This window comes from Phyllobates terribilis, unplaced genomic scaffold (assembly GCF_046119375.1).
Source record: "Phyllobates terribilis strain yellow unplaced genomic scaffold, ASM4611937v1 Scaffold_3__8_contigs__length_932513732, whole genome shotgun sequence".
Lineage (NCBI taxonomy): Eukaryota > Metazoa > Chordata > Amphibia > Anura > Dendrobatidae > Phyllobates > Phyllobates terribilis.
In genome coordinates, this window is record NW_027362763.1 from 201,907,596 (window position 1) to 201,928,690 (window position 21,095).

Below are 21,095 nucleotides of genomic sequence, written 5' to 3' on the forward strand. Positions count from 1 at the left end.
GCTGGCCCGGCCGGAGAAGAAGCAGCGTCCGTGCGCCGCTGCTGGGGGAGCGGTCCGGGGGCCCCCCCGCCACTGTCTGCCAGTATGTGCCGCAGCGCCGCACATATAATGAGGGCAATCTGGGCATAGACACACCGGAGCCCCGGGCCCCCTGGAGGTCCGAGGCCCCGGGCGGTAGCCCGGATTACCCTCATTATAATCCGCCTATGCTCATAGAGTATTATGCCCCACATGGTATGATGACCTCACAAACTCTATACAAAGTATGATGCAGCACAGCACCCAGATATTAAGATGGTCACCACAGCCCCCCATATAGTATGGTATTCAGCACAGCCCCTAATATACAGTATGAGGTGCACAACAGACCCCTATATAAAGCATGATGCTACCCCTCATAACCACCCCATTAAATTTGATGTTCCCCTTAATCACCCCATACAGTATGAAGGTCACCACAGCCCACCACATAGTATAATGTGCACCATAGACCTCCACACAGTATAATGTCCACCACAGCCCCCACACAAGATGAAGATCCCCCACAGACCCCTATATAGTATGATGGTTTCCCCAAACAGCCCCACATATACTATGATGGTCCCCCACAAACAGCCATCATATAGTATGATGGTCCCCACAAACAGCCCCCATATAGTATGATGGTCCCCCACAAACAGCCCCCATATAGTATGATGGTCCCACACAAACAGCCCCCATATAGTATGATGGTCCACCACAAACAGCCTCCATATAGTATGATGGTCCCCCACAAACAGCCTCCATATAGTATGATGGTCCCCCACAAACAGCCTCCATATAGTATGATGGTCCCCCACAAACAGCCTCCAAATAGTATGATGGTCCCCCACAAACAGTCCTCTATAGAGAATGATGGTCCTCCACAAACAGCCCCCATATAGCAGGATGGTCCCCCACAAACAGCCCCCATGTAGTATGATGGTCTTCTATATAGAATGGTCGTCATCCACAAACAGCTTCCATATAGTATGATGATCACCCACAAACAACCCCCATATAGTATGATGGTTCCCCACAAACAGCCTCCATATATTATTGTTCCTCACAAACGGCCCCCATGTAGTATTATGGTCGCCCACAAGCAGCCCCCATATAGCAGGATGATTCCCCACAAAGAGCCCCCATATAGCAGGATGATCACCCACAAACAGTCCCCATGTAGTAAGATGGTCCCCCCACAAACAGCCCCCTGTAGCAGGATAATCCCCCACAAACAGCCTCCATATAGCAAGATGATCCCCCACAAACAGTCCCATGAAGTATGGTGTTCCCCCACAAACAGCCCCCATATAGTATGATGGTCCCTCACAAATAGTCCCCCATATAGCAGGATGATCCCCCATGTAGTATGATGGTCCCCCACAAACAGCCCCCATATAGTATTATGGTCCCCCTCAAACAGTCCCCATATAGTATTATGGCCCCCCACAAACAGCCCCCATATAGTATTATGGTCCCCCACAAACAGCCCCCATATAGTATTATGGTCCCCCACAAACAGCCCACATATAGCAGGATAATCCCCCACAAACAGCCTCCATGTAGAATGATGGTCCTCTACAAACAGCTCCCCATATAGCAGAATGATCCCCCACAAACAGCCCCCATAAAGCATGATGGTCCCCCACAAACAGCCCCCATATAGTATTATGGTCCCCCACAAACAGCCCACATATAGCAGGATAATCCCCCACAAACAGCCCCCATGCAGCATGATGGTCCCCCACAAACAGCTCCCCATATAGCAGAATGATCCCCCACAAACAGCCCCCATAAAGCATGATGGTCCCCCACAAACAGCCCCCATATAGCAGGATGATCCCCCACAAACAGACCCATATAGTCTTATGGTCCCCCACAAACAGCCCCTATATAGCAGGATGATCCCCCACAAACAGACCCATATAGTCTTATGGTCCCCCACAAACAGCCCCTATATAGCAGGATGATCCCCCACAATGAGCCCCCATATAGCAGGATAATCCCCCACAAACAGCCTCCATAGGGCAAGATGATCCCCCACTGGCGGTGCGATGCAGTGACGTCATCGACCACCGACGTCACCTCCATGCGACAGCCTCCAGCAAGCCCCCGGCTGAAGGGATGCCCGCGGCCCGCCTGCGTGAGTGACCTGCGCTGCGTGTGAAGGGATGTCCGCGGCCTGCCTGAGTAAGTGACAGAGCCTTCGGCTCTGTGCTCCATCACAATTGCTAATAGCAGGTAATGTGGCCCAAGGCCGGACCGGCCCATCAGGTATTTGCCAGAACTGTCAGATGGCCAGTCTGGAACTGCACAGCAAGCTTTAGGTTTTTCTATTTCTCCCTCCCATTGTTTTTTGTTTTAAATTATTGTTTATCATTTGCTCTTTTGTATTTAACACTAGCGCTCTATACAAAAAGAAGTCTGTCACTTGATTCATTTTTTTCAGGAGATATTCCACATTATACACTTAAACTTCATGGGTGCCAATAACAATGAGCAGGACTGTATATACCAAGGAGCAGAGACATCATTTAATAGATGGACAAAAACTGGACTACATCTGATGTGATCTTTTACTTCATGACAAATATGGCGTTACAGAGGTATGGGGAGCGCTATGGAAAGCCTAAATTCACACCTCACCTGGACACAGCATCATCATCAATGGCGTTGGTCCTTCCCACACAATGGAGACGCAGGAGATGTGGTTCAGACTTTCCAACGCGTTACCCATGCCTTTCCAGAGTCTATTTTGTTCACTTAGAAATGGAGCATCAATCTCACAGAATGAAGGAGCCGCAGCATACTCATTGTATTCTGACATCAATTCTGGCGATACTCATCATTTTTGGCAGGATCAGCCGGTCATCCGGACTCCAAGCCTCTGGGAAACAGATTTTATAAAACCAGATTTCTCTGCAATCAGACCTCTGCTATGGGCCATACAGGTAAGTATAGATTTACTTTTCTATACCCTGTATGGCCATAGTAGAGGTCTGATATCGCCCAGGGGGGTGACACATTCCCTTTAAGACTTCCTGACTCTCCCCTGACAGACAGGCGATGCTCCATTCTTTCTGTCATTGCTGTCCTTACAACATCGCTCCGCTATAGCTTATATTACACAGGCTTATACATTATTCATTTCATTGAGATTGGAAAAAAATCTGCTGCAGCGCCGCTCTTCCCTGGTATGTGGTACTCATGTGAAAGGAGCGGAGCTCCAACACCAGGCACAACCACACATACATACTGTACATAGTAACATAGGTTGAAAAAAGACTTAGGTCCATCAAGTTTAACCTTCCTCCCCCAATTGTACTCCCTACACTAACTTACTATCTAACTGGGACTAGGTCTCACAATGTATTATTACCATTTTCATTATTGCTAAAATACTACAGTTAAAAATGTACCTCTTTATAACTTATTTATTTTTATTTATTTATTTTACTCACTTATATAGCGCCATTAATTCCACAGCGCTTTACAGACATTATGGGCACTGTCCCCATTGGGGCTCACAATCTAAATTCCTTATCAGTATGTCTTTGGAATATGGGAGGAAATCGGAGAACCCGGAGGAAACCCACGCAAACACGGGGAGAACATACAAACTCCTGGCAGATGTTGTCCTTGGTGGGATTATTTAATTTTTTTAATTAATTTTATATTTTTTATTACTCTTGTGATTCCAGTAATGGTATTACTAAAATCCCTATGCCTAAATCTGTTGATCCAGCAGAAGGCAAAAACCCTAGGACACATTCAGCCAATTTGTGTCACAGGAGAAAAATTCCTTCTTGACCCCAAGAAAAGGCGATCAGCCCTTGATCAAACCTAGTTATTATACTAGTTATGTAATTACTATTACTGTACTAAATATACTACTATACTTGCACCATTTTGTCTAATTTAACTGTAGCCCACAATGTTATGTGTATCGAGGAAATCATCCAGCCCTTTTTTGAAAGCTGTTATAGTGTCGGCCATCATTACCTCTTGTGGTCGGCATTCCACAGTCCGACTGCTCTGACTGTAAAGAACCCTTTCCTGTTTAGGTGTCGGAATCACCTTTCTTCCACCCGTAATGAGTGCCCCTGGTCCTTAGTATGGCCTTTGGAAGGAATAAGTCATGTGCTAGTCCTTTGTACTGACCACACATATATTTATACATATAAATGAGATCTCCTCTGAGGCGTCGTTTTTCTAAGCTAAACAAGCTCAACTTTTTCAACCTCTCATCATATGAGAGGCCTTCCATCCCTTGTAATAATCTAGTTGCCCACCTTTAATCTGACTAACTTCTGAATATCCTTTTTAAAATGTGGAGCCCAAAACCGGATCCGATATTCCAGATGTGGCCTCACCAGTGATTTATAAACGGGCAACAGTACATTGGGATCGCAGGATTTTATTTCTCTTTTTTATACATCCTAAAATCTTGTTTGCTTTTGTGGCTGCTGCTTGACATTGAGTACTGCTGCTCAGCTTACTTGTAACCAGAATACCCAAGTCCATCTCCTGTTCTGTAGTCTCGAGTATACTCCTATTTAATGTATATGCAGCAATAGGATTACTCCGTCCTAGGTTCATTACTCTACATTTATCTACATTAAACTTCATCTGCCAAGTGTTTGCCCATTCAGTCATCTTATCCAGATTGTTCTGCAATATCGTAATGTTAAAGTCAGATTTTAATATCCTACATAGTTTTGTGTCATCAGCAAAGACTGATACTTTACTCTCAATCCTATCCACAAAGTCATTAATAAAGAGATGAAAAAGAATTGGTCCTAGTACAGATCCCTGCAGTCCCCACTGCTGACTATGTCCCATTTAGAGAATGTACCATTTATGACCACTCTTTGTTTCCTATCATTCAGTCAATTCCTTACACATCTACATATAATTCCCCCAAGTCCTTGCTTCTGTAGCTGCAGTATAAGGCTGTTATGTGGTACAGTATCAAATGCCTTTGCAAAGTCCAGATAAATCACCTCTGCTGCATTACCAACATCCAGATTTGCACTTACCGCCTCATAGAACCCAACATGCTGGTTAGACACGACTTCTCTTTCATGAATTCATGCTGGTTGTCAGTTATTATATTATTCTCGGCGATATAACTCTGCAGGTCATCTCTTATGATGTCCCACAAAGACTTTCCACACTACTGATGTCAGACTTACCGAACAGTAGTTACCTGGATCCACCTTCTTACCTTTCTTAAATATCAGTACCACATCGGCCACCCTCCAATCCTGTGGCACTACCCTTGTTACAAGGGAGTCTAAGAAAATGAGATTCAGCGGTCTGTCAATTACTGAGCTCAATTCCCTCAGTATCCATGGATGGATGCCATCTGGGCCGGGGGATTTGTCAATGTTTAATTTGCTCAGACGCAGGCGTACTTCTTTTTGTGTTAAACTAGTTATATCAGGTGGTGAACTTTGTTTTTTTGCCCTATTGAAAGATCCCTGGAATAGACGGATTGTTGGTGAACATGGATGAAAAGTGCCTGTTTAATATCGCAGCCTTTTCTTTGTCCTCTGCAATTATTTTGTTGTTATCGTCTTTTATGGAGCCAATACCATCAGGTGACCTGAACATATGATTGCTTGATCACTCATATATTGCAGTGTATTACTGTAAGCTTCAGGCACAAAGGAATGGAAATGGAGCCCCTCTCCCTCTGTCTAACCTCTTAGATGTTGCAGTTAGGCTATGTGCTCATGATGCAGAAATGCTGCATATTTTTTCCACTTCTCCCTGGCAGGAAAAACGCATGTGGATTTTACATGCATTTTTCCCGCCAGGTAGAAGCGTTTGTCAAGCGTTTTTGCATGCATTTCAGCATGCGGGTTATCAAGCGCTTTTCCAAGCGATTTTAGCATCACTTGGAAAAGTGCTTGACAACTTGTTCACACTATATAAATCCATGCAACCGGCATGCATTTATATAGTCTGACCAAGTAACAGTTTAAAAAAAAAGAATAAGAATGGTAAAAAATAAAGATTATACTCACCTTCCGATGGCCCCCGGTCTCCTTCTCCGCTCCGTTCGATCTCCCCGGTGTCTCGCGGTGGTGTGAAGGACCTGCGATGACGTCATGTCAGGTCCTCACACCACCGCAAGCCACCCAACACATCGCACGCAACGCTATGGAGACCAGAGGGACATCGGAAGGTAAGTATAATCTTTTATTTTTTATTTTAAATCCTTTTTTTTTTTACAGGTACTATGGTACCCAGGTCTGGATGACAGTCTCCTCTTCTCCAGGCCTGGGTACCATGCGCACATTGAATCGCTTCATATCCGTGTGTGCAAATGTGCTGACACGGATATTGAGCATTTCAATGCAAGTCAATGGCGGCGATTACGCTGCGCGTCCGCAAAATTAATGGACATGCTGCGGATTGTTCCGCAATGATAATCCGCAGCGGAAATTTCCGCAGCATGTGCACAGCACATGCGGATTATCATTGGCGACCATGGGGCAAGTATTACCAAGCGTGTTTTAAGTGTTTTCGCTGCGGAAATTCCGCGGCAGAAACGCTTGAAAAACACATAGTGGGCACGCAGCCTTATTATCAACAGCAGCATCTAAGGGGTTTAACTTCCAGAATTTCCTCTTAATTCCGGTAGTATCAATATATTACTGATCCTGCAATTTCAGTATCTTTCTTCTTTACAAAATGTATGTGATGCCACATTATGGTGTACAAGTTGTGAACAGAAAGGTCGTGATAATTGGGGATCAGCAATGCAGGAAGGCGCATAGTCAAGAATTTGTTTTTAAAATTGTGAAATGCATTGCTGGCTCAGGATTAGAAAACCACTCATATAAATATAATAAAAGAAGATGAGCTGCAATAGCAGAAACAACCCACGTACCGGAGTGGCGCTGCGTTATGAAGAAAGCAATATGACTAGAAATGAGCAGATTGTTTTAAAATTTTAATTCACCAAATTTTTCTGCAAAATTTGATTTGTAGCGAATACCGTATTTTGCGGATTATAAGACGTACTGGATTATAAAATGCACCCCAAATTTTGGAGTGGAAAGAAGACTTTTTTTTTTTAATTAAATGGTGCATCTTATAATCCGTCTTAACGGTAGCTTACCTGGGGGGCGGCGGTAGTGGAGCCGGGTCAAAGGAGGCCGGGTCGCTGCTTCTGGAGGCTGGAGGCAACAGGAGTGGGGTGATGCTGCGGTGCCAGAGCGCTCATTAGATGTCGGCGCTGGTGAGCGGAGTCCCCTTCCCCATTCAGTTCCCTGTAGTGGGCTTCAGGAAAATGGCTGCCGCAGGTGGCACATGCGCAGATTGAGATATTGGGACACTAAATCTGATCTCCCAAGATCTCAATCTGCGCATGCGCTGCCTCCGGCGGTCATTTTTCCGAAGCCCACTGCAGGGAACTGAATCGGCGCCGACATCTAATGAGCGCCCAGACACCGCAGCATCGCCGCACTCCTGCCGCCAGCCTCCTGAAGCAACAACCCTGCCTCCTGTGACCCCGCTCCACCGGCAACGACCCCCCCGTAAACTTTTCGGATTATAAGATGCACCTAATTTTCTTCCCAAATTTGTAGGAAAAAAATTGCATATCATAATATGAAAAATATGGTAATTTAGCATAAATCTCAACATTCGAAAGCTTATAATTGCTGGGAATAGAGAGTCCCACAAAGAATTTTTAAGACCTTCAGGGGTGCACAGTGTGTAAAATAAATGAAAAAAAAAATCGCAAATATAAAATAGAAAGAAAGAATAAATAAAAAAAAAATAAGAAAAAGAGGCACTGCCAATCTAAATTGCTCTGTCTAGCCCTGTCCTATCAAAAAAATGTCCAATGTCTAAAAATAATTTCTATGGATAGGAAAACCAATTTAAAATGTTTTGCCCGTGTGTTGCAGAAAAATGATTATTTGAAAATTCGAATGAGAAGTAATGATAGAGCGGGTAAAAGCGCATGTACGATACTAAATATAACCAGATCCTTCATGAGGCTCCTCCCACTGGCTGAATATTCCACCAATCATAGCTTCTGCTCCCTGTGATGTTAACAGTCGCTTTATAGATATATTATATGATCAAGATTCCTCTCTGTTGATCCTCCCTGATATCTTTATAGAACCTTCCCATATCCATAATGCAGCATGAAGGGGCTCAGTGAAGGTGGTAGTGAAGGTATGTAAGTGTCTGATGGGGTCACACAGCTCATAAAAAGACAGCTGCCCTGTCTCATAATCCAGATATATCCTGACTCTATCACTGGAGATCTGCTGAGGAAATTGGATCACTTTACTATCATGTATCACCGAACACTGATTATTATACACCAGCCCTTTATATAAACCCCAAGACTTGTTATTATTTCCAATGTATGACTGATCTTCACTCCTGTCTATACTGGGATAACACATACCCACCCTCCACTCCACTGATCTACTGATCTCCACATCCCAGTAATGTCGTCCTGAGGAAAATCTCCTGCTGCTCATCACCTGATCATGCTGGAATCTTTCTGCTGTTTCTGGTCGATTCTGTATATTCCATGTCCATGATGCAATTTTCAGGTCGTCAGATATAAAGAGATTATTAGCAGCAGTGTTTACATCCAGTAATATGTCTGCAGGATCCTGTCCACAGAAGGTCACATTTACATCTCTTAGCATACCAGATAATGTGTGTAATATGTGTGAGACCAGCTGCACACCCGGTGCACCTCCATCATGTCTCCCTGTGTCCTCATCACCTCCATCATGTCCCCCTGTGTATTCATCACCTGCCACCTCCTCAGGATCACACAAGTCACCTGTGTCTGGTTCCTGTAAGACAGTCAGTGGATCAGTCATGATACACAGCTCCTTGATGTGCCTTATCTTCCCGGACAGCTCGTCTTTCTTCATTTCCAGATTTTTTATCACATTACACAGTGACAGTGACACCTGCTCTTCCTGCCTGGAGATATCACTCAAAACACTCTCCTCCAGGTTGTCCACCCATTTCCTGATGTCTGTACACAGGGCAGTGACTCTCTCGGCTTCATCATGTGCTTTTTTTTTTAGCTTTTCTAATGCGCTTCTCCAGACCCTGGATTCTTTTCTCAGTCTCCTTTCTCTTTGTGATCAGTTTCTGGTAAACATTTCTCAGTTTCTTCTTCTTTTTCTCAGAGGCCTCATCAAGCATCTCCACCCAGTGTCCTCGATGGACTCCAACCAAACTGCAGGACGCACAGATAAAAGCAGTGTCCTCAGTGCAGTAATATTCCAGGATCTTTTTATGGACAAAACATTTCTTTTTTTCCAGGGATGTGCTGGGATCAGTTAAGACGTGTTCTGGTCCTTTACTGTGAGCTTTCAGGTGTTTATCACACAGAGAAGCCTCACACAGCAGACAAGATTTAACAGCAGGTACAGGAGAGTGAATACAGTAAGTGCAGCAGATCCCGGTGATCTCCTCCTGATGTGGCTGAGTAGACAGGAAATTCTCCACTACATTACACAGCGTTATGTTCCTCTGTAGTGGAGGCCACTTCCGAAATGTTACTCTACATTCAGGACAAGAAAAAAGTCCATCCCCATCCTGTGTATCCAGTACTCCATCAATACAGATACGGCAGAAGTTGTGTCCACATCTTAGGGTTACAGGATCTGTATAAATGTTCATACAGATGGAGCAGTTCAGCTCGTGCTTCAGATCAGCAGACGCCATGGTTTCCTGATTTGTAAGAAAAGGAACTGAAAGTGTATGTTATAGGGCTTATTCCAGCTCAAGTAACATAACACAACCCCCAGCTGAGAGCTTCTATTAGAGATGAGCAAATCTTTTCAAATTCAAAGGCTCTTCCTTGCCTTGCCTTACTGACTTGATCTGCACTTATCTCCATACCTATCAAATATATGAGTATGACGCGCCCAGGGGATGGGGACGACTCGGTACCCGGGCCTTTGCCTGGTTTTGGGGATGTCGCGGTGGTCGGCTCCCGGGCCCGTACCCTGGGGTCACTCTTGAAAAGGGGGATTGGAACTTGGATAGAAATAAAAATAAAATAAATAGTTTGTGACGCCACCTGTGGTACCTGGTCAGGATTACCAGCGCTGCTGCAGACCTCCGGGGGTGATGGGATGGCAGCTGGGATGTTTCTGCTCCCCACAGGCGGAGCGGGCCCCCTGGGCAGTGTGGAGTTTGGTGGGTGGTGATGCTGGGACTTGTAGTGCAGGCGGGATGGCGCAGCAGGAGTAATTGACAGAGACAGGGGATTCGCTTCAATACCTTTACTGGTGCGGATGTCAGGTACGGTCCAGGGTACTCAGTAGGATGGGTGCACTTCAGGACTTCTCCCAAATGAGCGGGTATAAGGCCTCCTGGTCCGTGTCTGCCTCTCTGTATGCTCCTGGCCAGCCTGCAACTGGGCCTAGCTTATGTGTCGTGCTGTTCCTTCACCTGTCACTTGGTAGTAGGACCTTCTGCTGGCAACCACTATCCCTGGTACCGCTGGGGCCTTCGTGGTTCCTGGTCCTGTAATGGGTCTAGCTTCAGGTCTGCCAGGGACTTGTAGTCCTCCTGGAATGCTGGTGATCCCTACTGGGTATAAAGGGACCCTGTAGGTGCGGACCCGGTGTCCGGTTTGTATATCGGGGTGAGCCTATGATGCTCCTCTGCCCCCTAAACTCCTCTCTCCTCTCCTCCTTGCCGTCGGCCACACTCGGGGCCCTCAGAACTCAGCAGCAGATGTGCTGCGTCTTCGCTGCTCTCAGCCTCAGCACTCTCTCAGACTCTCTGACTCTCTTCTGACTGACTGCCTGGCTCCACCCTCCATATATATATCCCTAACAGGGCTCCCTCTGGTGGTATGACGTGGAAGGGTGGAGGTGTTTGTATGCAGTGAGGGCCTCTTGTGGAGAAGTCCATCCATGCACCCTGGGTCCTGTGGTACCTGTGAACAGCAGGGTGCCACATTCCCCCCTAGTACAAATCAGTACTCCTGGACTGAAGCATTTTGTAAAACAGGTTAACAACGATAACAATAATTATAATAAGAGTTCCAGTATGTCCCGTAACCAGGTGTCCATTTCACCGATGATGTAACAAGAGTAACATGAGGGACCCGCCTGAAAACCCTCAACGTAGGCCCTGGGCGTGGCTACAGGGCATAGGTGATCCAGGTGCTGGACCACGTCTTCGGCCACGCCAAACGGGTTTTTGTTCTGTGGTCAAATAAGGGGCACTTTGATAAGTGCAAACTATATACATGGACAGTTTTTGGCTGCTCACAGTTCTCCACCTACAAGTCTTTGTACCCTGACGGGTAACTATATGCACACATATTATTTACAGTTTACAAAGCAAACAATAGGCAATACCCAACTATTTACATGGTAGACACTTCGTGCTTATTCCCTAAACCTGGCAGGGATTTGTCCTTGTGTGCTGCGTGTGGACCTTCGAAGCACCGGGGTGATACTGGTGTCTGTGCATGCACTCTCTGCTAACCTATCAGGTGTACGTGCTGGTAGATTATAAAACTGCCTTAATCTCTCTATTGGACTGGCAAGTGCACTGTCCACTGGGCCTTCAGGCTCTGCTTCAACGGGTGATCCTCCTCTTACTGGGGACTCTTCCTGTTCCTGAGCAGGTTCTTCTAGGACGCTCACAGGTTCTTCTTGTGGCTGATAAAAGTGTATTACGGGTATAATCACTGCTCCATCAAGTTGAGGCCAGTCCGCGGGGAAATCTCCTAGAACTGTGTGAAGCACGTCTTCCTTGGGTTCTTCCGGTGCTAGAGGAGGTACTTCTTCTTCCGTTGTCTTCAGTAGACTTGGGCACACTTTCAGGTGGTCTCTTGAGACTGTTTCAGTTGTTTTACCTCCATCTTTGCTAATCAGGCAGGTTTTACTGTTGTCAAACTTGGGGTTCAACACTGTGTAGGGCTCTCTTTCCCACTGGTCATTGAGCTTGTGACTTCTTCTCTTCTGCTTTAGCACTATCTCTCAAGGTGCCAAGGGTTCTGCTGGTGCATGTTTATTGTACTGTTCTTCTTGTTTTTCCCTTACTCTGTTTAGACTGTCTTCGACACAGGCCTGTACTCTCCTGTACTGCTCTTGCCGATTTGTATCCCAGTCTTCAGTGGACATATCTGCTTCAGGTTCTCCCACTCCAAGTTCCAGGTCCATGGGCAATTTCCCAGGTCTTGCTCTCATGAGGTACGCTGGGGTACAATTTGTAGAACTCACAGGTATGTGATTGTACAGATCTACCAGGTCAGGTAGCTTGTCTGGCCACTGATTTCTTTCTTCCAAGGGTAAGGTTTTCAGCAGGTCTATGACGATGTTGTTCATTTTCTCACACAAACCATTTGTCTGAGGGTGGTATGGCGTAGTCCGGATCTTTTTGCACCCGTACAGGTGGCAGAATTCTTTAAACAGCTCGGCTTCAAAGGCAGGGCCTTGATCTGTCAGCACTTTGTCCTGGTATCCATGGGGCCTGCAGAAGTATGCTTGGATCGTTCTTGCTGCAGTTTCTGCTGTCAGATCCTTGACAGGGGCTACCACCAGGAACCGGGAATAATGATCCACCATGGTCAGGGCATAGGAGTAGCCTGACTTGCTGGGTGACAGCTTGACGTGATCCATAGCGACGATCTCCAGGGGCTGGGTTGTCTTGATGGACTGCAAGGGTGCTTTCTGGCTGCCGTAGTCTTTTCTTCTGAGGCTACAGGGCCCGCAATTCCGGCACCACCTCTCTATGGAGCTCCGCATTCCAACCCAGTAGAACCGGTCCTTCAGCAGGGTTTCCAGTTTCTTCCAGCCAAAGTGACCTGCTTGATCGTGGTAGGCTTCCAACACCATCTGGATATCCGTCCTGGGTACAACAATCTGCCACACCATTTCATGGGTCTTGGGGTTGACATATCTTCTGCACAGCTTCTCTCTGTAGATGAACAGCCGGCTTCTTTCATTCCACAGTTGCTTGGCTTGTGGAGGAGCATCCTTCTCCAGATGAGAACCTTCCTGGGTGATCAGTCTTTTGATAAGGCTGACAACCGGGTCACTGTCCTGGATCTCCTTCCAACTGTGGTGGGGTAGAGGATTCAGCGTCCTTCCCTGACGTCTTCTGGTGACGTGTTGCTCATGGACCACTCCGCTTTGGTGGAAAGCAGGTAATTCAACTTCCTCTAAATCATCCACTTCATCCTCGGTGTCTGACTGGTGGAGCATCCTTGACAGGGCATCAGCATTGATGTTCTTGTGACCTGCCCGGTACTTGATGGTGAACTGATAATTTGACAGTCTGGCCACCCAACGCTGTTCCATGGCTCCTAACCTGGCTGTCTCCAGGTGTGTCAAGGGATTGTTGTCAGTAAAGGCTGTGAATTTCGTCGAGGCTAGGTAATGCTTGAACCTTTCAGTGATAGCCCAGACCAAGGCCAGGAACTCCAGCTTGAAGGAACTGTAGTTCTCCGGGTTCCTCTCAGTAGGGCGAAGCTTCCTACTGGCATACGCAATTACCTTCTCTCTTCCATTTTGCTTCTGGGACAACACAGCTCCCAGTCCCTCGTTGCTGGCGTTGGTGTACAGCAGGAAAGGCTGGCTGTAGTCAGGATAAGCCAGGTTTTCGTCACCAGTCAGGATTTCCTTCATTACTGCAAAGGATTCAGCCTGTTCTTTGCCCTACTGGAATGGGGGACTCTTTCCTCTTTTGGACTGTCCTACCAGGAGGTCTTGGAGAGATGCTACCTTTTTGGTATAGTCCTTTATGAACCTCATGTAGTACCCGACCAGTCCCAGGAATTGCCGTACTTCTTTGATGCTTCTCGGCTCAGGCCACTTCTGGATGGCAGTGACCTTCTCCGGGTTTGGTGCTACTCCCTCCGAGCTGACTACGTGCCCTAGGTACTGAACCTTCTGCTTGAGCAAGTGGCATTTAGAAGGCTTTAGTTTCATCCCATACCGGGACAATGCTTCAAATACCTCCGCCAGGTGCTTCAGATGGTCCTCATACGTCCTCGAGAACACGATAACGTCATCCAGGTACAGCAGCACTGTCTCGAAGTTCCGGTTTCCCTAGCAACACTCCATCAGCCTCTGGAACGTTCCGGGTGCATTGCAGAGTCCAAACGGCATACTGTTGAACTCGCACAGTCCCATCGGGGTGGTGAAGGCCGTCTTCTCCCAGTCTTCATCAGCTGTTATGCGATTAATCTGTCTATAATCTACACATATCCTCATGCTACCGTCCTTTTTCCTGACCAGGACCAGGGGAGCTGCCCAAGGGCTACAGCTATCCCTTACTACCCCTGCCTTTTTCATGTCACGCAACATTTCCTTGGCTTTCTGATAATGTGCTGGTGGTATGGGTCGGTAACGCTCCTTAATGGGTGGATGGTTACCGGTGGGTATGTGGTGTAATACCCCTTTAACCCTTCCAAAATCAAGTGGGTGTTTACTAAACACTTGCTCATATTCCAGAACCACTCTGTAGACATCGTGTTTTTGATGGACAGGAGTGGCATCAGTCCCAACATGGAGCTGTTGACACCAATCCTCCAGCTGAGCTTCGGAGTCGTTGCCCTCCACTGCATCTGGTGGGGTCAAGGATTCCACTGTGTGTATGGCATCATCATTCACAGTATACAATCTAGCAACAGTGGCATACCTTGGCAATTTGACTCCCCCCCCCAATTTAGGAGTCATACGGGCACCCTCCCATTGCGTACGTCAACTACCCCTCTAGCAGTTAGGAGTGTAGGTCTGTGCTCTGAGCTAATGGGCTTCACTACCGCCTGGTAGTTTTTTCCCTTGAGACCTATTGCTGCCCTACACCAAATCAGCATCTCACTCATTGGGGGAATTACAATGGGTATCGGGTCTGTCACCCGTACATTACCAATCTCACCACCTGCTAGCTTTACCTGTTGCTGGTACAGGAGGGCTCGAATCTCTCTCTGGAGCACCTTCCTCTGCCCTGGTTTGGCAGTGTCAGCAATCTGTTGGAGCAAAAACAACACTTCTCCCAAACAGTTACCAACAATATTTGTACCAAGTATCATATACAAGTCTGTATCACCAGGGTTAGATTCTATGACAATTAGTCCTTGGTCCTTTAGTTCCACTCTCCCCACCATCACGGTCACGTCCTTAACCCCTACTAGGTTAAGAGGAAGGCCGTTAGAGGCATACACAGAGAGGTTCGGGGCTGGCGGGTGGAGTTCATCTATGGACCAGTACCTTTTGTAGAGGACATCAGGTATGATGGTTACCTGCGAGCCGGTGTCCAGTAACACAGGTGTTGGACAGGAAAGGCCTTCCTCCTACGAACCGGTGGTACCAGCTTGATGGGCCTTGTTGATTTACTCCTGGGTGTCGGCCCTCGGCCCCAGGGTTTCCCGTTTAAAGGACAGTTCCGCACGGTGTAGCCTGCCTTGTGGCAACGGTAGCAGATGAAGTCTCCTGGAGGGCGACGTTGGTCGTTGGTCCTCCCACGGGGTGGCGTTGTCCTCCTATGGGGTGGCGTTGTCCTCCTTCTTCTCCTCATCCAGGGGACATCCTCAGGACTGTCGGCGAGTGAGATTCTTCCTTCCGGCTCGTACTCCGTCTGTAGCTGCAGGGTGCTCAGGACAGTGGCCAGGGTTTTGCTTAGCTGACGCACTTCGGAGCACACTTCGGAGCTCAGGGGGTACTGTTTGCATCTTTGTTTCAGCCGTTAATGAAGGAGCAGTAGGTGCTGCGGGCACTGGGGTGGCCCCACCCTGGTAACGCTGGATAGCAGTATCTGATGGTTCCAGGGGCTGCAGACCCTTAATAGCCATGTCCTTCAGGGTGTCAAAGGTGGCATTTGGATGATCTAAGGCCCACCACCGTACGGTTCTGCTCTCCTCCTGGGACCTCAACCCCCGGATGAATCGCTCTTTCAGCATTTTATTCTCATCTTGTATGCTGGCTGGACTAACCTGTTTCAGGGCCCGCAAGGCTTCCTGTAAGCGCCAGGCATAGTCCCGGATACTGTCCTCAGGTTTCTGGGTACAGTGGTAGAACCTCATCCGAGATCTGTCTCAGTGCGGTTTTCAAAGACAGTTTGCAGTCTCTTAAAGATAATGGATACTGATTCCTGGTCTGCGGCTGGCCAGGTTTCAACTTCCCGCTCTGCGGCACCAGTCAATTGTCCCAGCACAACAGCGGCTCTCTGTTTACCAGTCATTGAGTACATATCCAGTACACCGCATATCTTCCTTTTGAATCCAGACAGGGTGTCTGGTTTGCCATCATACTGGGAAAGCCATTTTGCTCCAGGAATATACGGCAGGGCCATGGGTATCAACCTAGTCACGACCCCTGCTGGTGGGGCAGCCGCTCCGGCCTGAGTAGCTCCAGGCGCAAGTTGAGCATCAGGAGCGTTATCCGGTGCTCCGACGTCTCGCTGGTCGTCGGCCATTGATGCGCCCCCCCTAGTGAACTGTAGCCTACCTCCTGTTTTGTTAATCGGGTAGGCCACAGCTCCGCAGACGACGGTCTATTTCCAGGACCTGACGCTTCCTGGTGCTGCGTCAGAGTACGAGGCATGGCTTGAGCTTCACGCGCTTCCAGCAGTCATGCCTTTCCGATTCCCGCGGTTACGCCCCTCTTCTTCCCGTGCGGCGACTCGAAAATGTCTGACAATGGCGGGAAACAGCGGCAATTGGCGGGAAAACTTCACCACGGTATGCGACACAGTTCTTTAAGGCGCACAGTACCCGGTGGCAACGGGCACGCAATCCTTTTCGTGACGCCAGGAAGAGTATGACACACCCAGGGGATGGGGACGACTCGGTACCCGGGCCTTTGCCTGGTTTTGGGGATGTCGCGGTGGTCGGCTCCCGGGCCCGTACCCTGGGGTCACTCTTGAAAAAGGGGATTGGAATTTGGATAAAAATAAAATAAATAGTTTGTGATGCCACCTGTGGTACCTGGCAAGGATTACCTGCGCTGCTGCAGACCTCCGGGGGTGATGGGATGGCAGCTGGGATGTTTCTGCTCCCCACAGGCGGAGCGGGCTCCCGGGGCAGTGTGGAGTTTGGTGGGTGGTGATGCTGGGACTTGTAGTGCAGGCGGGGTGGCGCAGCAGGAGTAACTGACAGAGACAGGGGATTCGCTTCAATACCTTTACTGGTGCGGATGTCAGGTACGGTCCAGGGTACTAAGTAGGATGGGTGCACTTCAGGACTTCTCCCCAGTGAGTGGGTATAAGGCCTCCTGGTTCGTGTCTGCCTCTCTGTATGCTCCTGGCCAGCCTGCACCTGGGCCTAGCTTATGTGTCGTGCTGTTCCTTCACCTGTCGCTTGGTAGTAGGACCTTCTGCTGGCAACCACTATCCCTGGTAATGCTGGGGCCTTCGTGGTTCCTGGTCCTGTAATGGGTCTAGCTTCAGGTCTGCCAGGGACTTGTAGTCCTCCTGGAATGCCGGTGATCCCTACTGGGTATAAAGGGACCCTGTAGGCGCGGACCCGGTGTCCGGTCTGTATGTCGGGGTGAGCCTATGATGCTCCTCTGCCCCCTAAACTCCTCTCTCCTCTCCTCCTTGCCGTCGGCCACACTCGGGGCCCTCAGAACTCAGCAGCAGATGTGCTGCGTCTTCGCTGCTCTCAGCGTCAGCACGCTCTCAGACTCTCTGACTCTCTTCTGACTGACTGCCTGGCTCCACCCTCCATATATATATCCCTAACAGGGCTCCCTCTGGTGGTATGATGTGGAAGGGTGGAGGTGTTTGTATGCAGTGAGGGCCTCTTGTGGAGAAGTCCATCCATGCACCCTGGGTCCTGTGGTACCTGTGAACAGCAGGGTGCCACATCTGCACTTCTACTTTCCTCACAGACTATTTTTCTTCACCATTGTGTTGTCACACAAACTATTTCATATCTTCCAACCATCCTGGATCAAGTGGGAAAGTCCCAAATTTGGAGAACTGTCCTGGGAGTTTGGGGTACTTTATTTTTTTTTTATCAACTGCAGCCGGCTCAGAGAACATGCAGCACGCTGGCTCCCAGAGATCAATAGTACTCGTGTCTTCAGACGCAAGTACAATTGAAGCCCTGACCGCCTGCTCTTCCAGGTCAGGGTGACGTCAGGAACATGATCAGTTCATGTGATCACGCTGCTGACGTCACTCGCCGGATCTGCAGAGGTGAAAATGACAGGAGACAGAGTTGGTGTTGGTGGTAAGTGCTCCAGCCTCTAATGAAGCTGAAGACACCGAAGATAATGGTGGAGATTTTAAAGGTATACTTTGGGGGGCTAGGAAGGGATGGGTATACTGTGTGGATGCAATATGGGATCACAGTGCGAAGAATTTGAGTACACAATCAATATGAGAAGCAAGGGAGAAATGGTGGGGCATGTGAAAGAAAATAGTAGGAGTGGAGTATGGATGCAAGCACATGTATGGGGAGCAGTAGGGGATAAATTTGAGGACAGTGTGAGGAGCAAGGGGGCTGGATGGGTGCAGACACATGTATGGGGACGGCGGGGTGGGAGGTGAATTTGAGGACAGTATGAGGAACAAGGGAGCGGGATCGGTGCGGACACAATATGGGGTGCGAGGGGGCGGGATGGGTGTAGACAAAGCATGGTGAGTGGGGAGATGGGTGCAGACATAGTATGAGTAGTGAGAGAAAAAATGTATGCCTACACAGTATGGGAAATGAGTTGGGGGATGGATGCAAACACAGTATGGTGAGTAGAGGGATGGGTGCAGACACAGTTTGGTGAGTGGGGGGATGGGTGCAGACACGGTATGGTGAGCAGCGGGATGGGTGCAGACAGTGTGGTGAGTGTGGGGGGATGGGTGCAGACACAATATGGTGAGTGGGGGGATAGGTGCAGACACAGTATGAGGAGCAAGGGGAAGAATGTATGTGGACACAGTATGGGGAGCGAGAGTGATGGGATGTGTGCAGACACCATATGGGGAGTCGGGGTGATGTGTGAGGAGGAAGTATGGAGAGCGAGGGGGTAAATATGTCAGGAGACAGTATGGTTAGCAGGAGGAATGTGAGAGAAGACATCATGAGGAGGGAGGGTGAATAGTGTGAGGAGATAGTATGGGGAGAAAAGTATGAGTGGGCACAGAATAAAGACTGAGTAGTGTGAGGCATCGTGTGAGGATGTGCTGCAGAAGACCAGAGAAGACAGAATTCTGCAGAGAGGAGCTGAGGATGAAAAAAGTCATCATATAGTCTGGACAAAATGAAGATGAAGAGAAAGAGAACGACTCCAAATAGAGACAACGTCATCTATCAAGTACCTGGATGTTAATGTTTTTTGTGTTGCTGACTAATGCTCATGGTTTTATTTATGTTAGGAGCATTAAAGAGGTTGTCCAAGTTTGTGATGAGTCCGCAGTCATTCTATGTGAATTCTCACAGTGCGCACTGCACGCTGTGAGGATTCTCTCGTGCCGGTGATTTTCATACATGCAGTTACATGCCGACTAGACACGCGTGGCCTCACTCAATGAAAATTAATTGAGAGAGACTGGACAAGTCTAGTCGGAATGTGGCCAGAAGTATACAAATCGCATACTTGTGCTGACATGAACGTTCACTCTTGCCACCGGCAAAGGGGAATCCTAAAAGTGTGCAGTGCATGAGCTGTGAGAATTCAGAAGCCTGCAGTCACAGAGTGACTGAAGACTCTGATCTCAAACCTGGACAAACCCTTTAATTATAAAATGAAGCCTTGCAGCATGCCAATCCTAACAGCGTATAATATATTCACTGTTAGGATTCAGCTGTATTTGCCGGTTCCAGTAGTCATCAAATGGCCACTTCACTTATATGCAATTTTGATACTTACAGTCATGTGATAACTTCTCTTCCCGCTTGTGCATCATACTGTGTGGAAGGGGGACATAGTGGACATCATATTGAGTCCGAGGCTGTGGGGACATCATATTGTGTAGAGGAATTATAATGTGTAGGGGTTTGTGAAGCATCATGCTATGTGTGTGGAGTAATGTACTGTGGTGGCATCAAACTTTGTGTGAAGATGTCATACTGTATGTGGAGTGCTGTAGAGTCATATTGTGTCTGGAAGATTTTAATGTGGGGGACAGAATACTATGTATGAGGAGATGTACTATGGAGACTTCATAATGTTGTGGGGTAATCAATTGTGGGATCATTGTACTGTGTGTGGGGAAATGTAGTGTGGGGACATCATACTGTGTGTGGGGGAATTAGCTGTGGGGGTCATTATACTATGTGAAGCGAAATGTAGTAAGGGGGCATCATACTGTGTGTGGGCGAATATAGTGAGGTGACCTCATACTATGTGTGGGAGGAAAGTATTGTGGGGGACATTACACTGTGCGGGAAAGTGTGCTATGCAAACTTCTTCACTGTGTTCAGAATTATTAGACAAATGAGTATTTTGATCACATGATACTTTTTATACATGTTGTCCTACTCCAAGCTGCATAGGCTTGAGAGCTGTAATGAGGAGGGGTGTTGACTAATGACATCAACACCCTATATAAGGTGTGCTTAATTATTAGGCAACTTCCTTTCCTTTGGCAAAATGGGTCAGAAGAGAGTTTTGACGGGCTCTGAAAAGTCCAAAATTGTGAGATGTCTTGCAGAGGGATGCAGCAGTCTTGAAATTTCCAAACTTTTGAAGCGTGATCACCGAACAATAAAGCGTTTCATGGAAAATAGCCAACAAGGTCTGTTCCCAGGCGCTGGTGCTGAACGCTGCCCTCATTATCTGATCAGCACCAGCAGGGACCATGATGAGGGTAGTAGTAGTGTACTCTGTGTCCCCACCTGTAAAATTAAGAATAAAATAATAAAATCCTTATACTCACCGCTCCTACGTGTCCCCCCGTTGTCATCCATGCGACCGCTGCTGTAGAGAAGCCGGGGAGAATGAGCCGAGCTGCAGCTCAGGAGCGGTGTCCTGTCACTCATTGAGCACAGCTTCGGAGCAGATCATTCTCCCCGGCTTCTCTGCAGCAGTGGTCGCATGGATGACAGCGGAGGACACCTAGGAGAGGTGAGTATAAGGATTTTATTATTTTATTCTTAATTT

General features: G+C 47.9%; 1 protein-coding gene and 1 pseudogene across 2 annotated transcripts in view; both read right to left on the minus strand.

The window, feature by feature from the left end:
- SAG (S-antigen visual arrestin) overlaps positions 1-21,095 on the minus strand; it is an 80,489-nt gene that overhangs the window by 44,097 nt on the left and 15,297 nt on the right. The gene's annotated exons all lie outside the window — the stretch shown is intronic.
- On the minus strand, positions 7,512-9,759 carry LOC141259052 (E3 ubiquitin/ISG15 ligase TRIM25-like; annotated as a pseudogene).